The sequence below is a fragment of the Bison bison genome, unplaced genomic scaffold, assembly GCF_000754665.1.
Source record: "Bison bison bison isolate TAMUID 2011002044 unplaced genomic scaffold, Bison_UMD1.0 scf7180017864260, whole genome shotgun sequence".
NCBI lineage: Eukaryota > Metazoa > Chordata > Mammalia > Artiodactyla > Bovidae > Bison > Bison bison.
The window spans coordinates 10,886,047-10,886,657 of NW_011494832.1; positions in this window are offsets into that span (position 1 = coordinate 10,886,047).

The following is a 611-nucleotide window of genomic DNA, read 5'->3' on the forward strand; positions in this document are numbered from 1 at the left end:
GGGTAGTATACTCATTTTCACTATATTGATTCTTCCAATCCATGAACATGGTATATTTCTCCATCTATTAGTGTCCTCTTTTGTTGGGGGCCAGAGTGAGGTACTCCGCCCGTGACAAAGGTCATGAGGAAGGAGGCTCGACATACGCAAAGGCGGGATCGAGCCTCAGGAGTCCCCCTGGAACTCCTCGAGCATCTACCCCCATAACCAGAGCCTGCCTACTTTACTACTTTGTGCTCACCTACACCTCTGACTTTACGGGGGGCTGTCCCCCACCACCTCTTTTGGAGAAGGAGTTAACTTAGAGCTCCAGTTTATAATAATTCCTGGGCGTGATAAGAGTGTTTTAACCTACAAACTCCTCTGAAGGTTCTCTGGCCTGCCTGACAGGCTTGTCCGGCCACATGTGATCGCTCACAGCCTCCCAACTGTGAGAGGCACAAGATGCTTTAAACCTTCTAAAAACAGGTTCCTTAGAAAAGTTAGAAAACTATTAGTATAATGGGCTAATTAGAAATTGTGTTGGTGAAGGGTTTTTCATTTGTTGAGCCAATGTTTGTTGCTAAGTCTCCATATCCCCTGCCCTTACACACATTAATGAATATATAGAA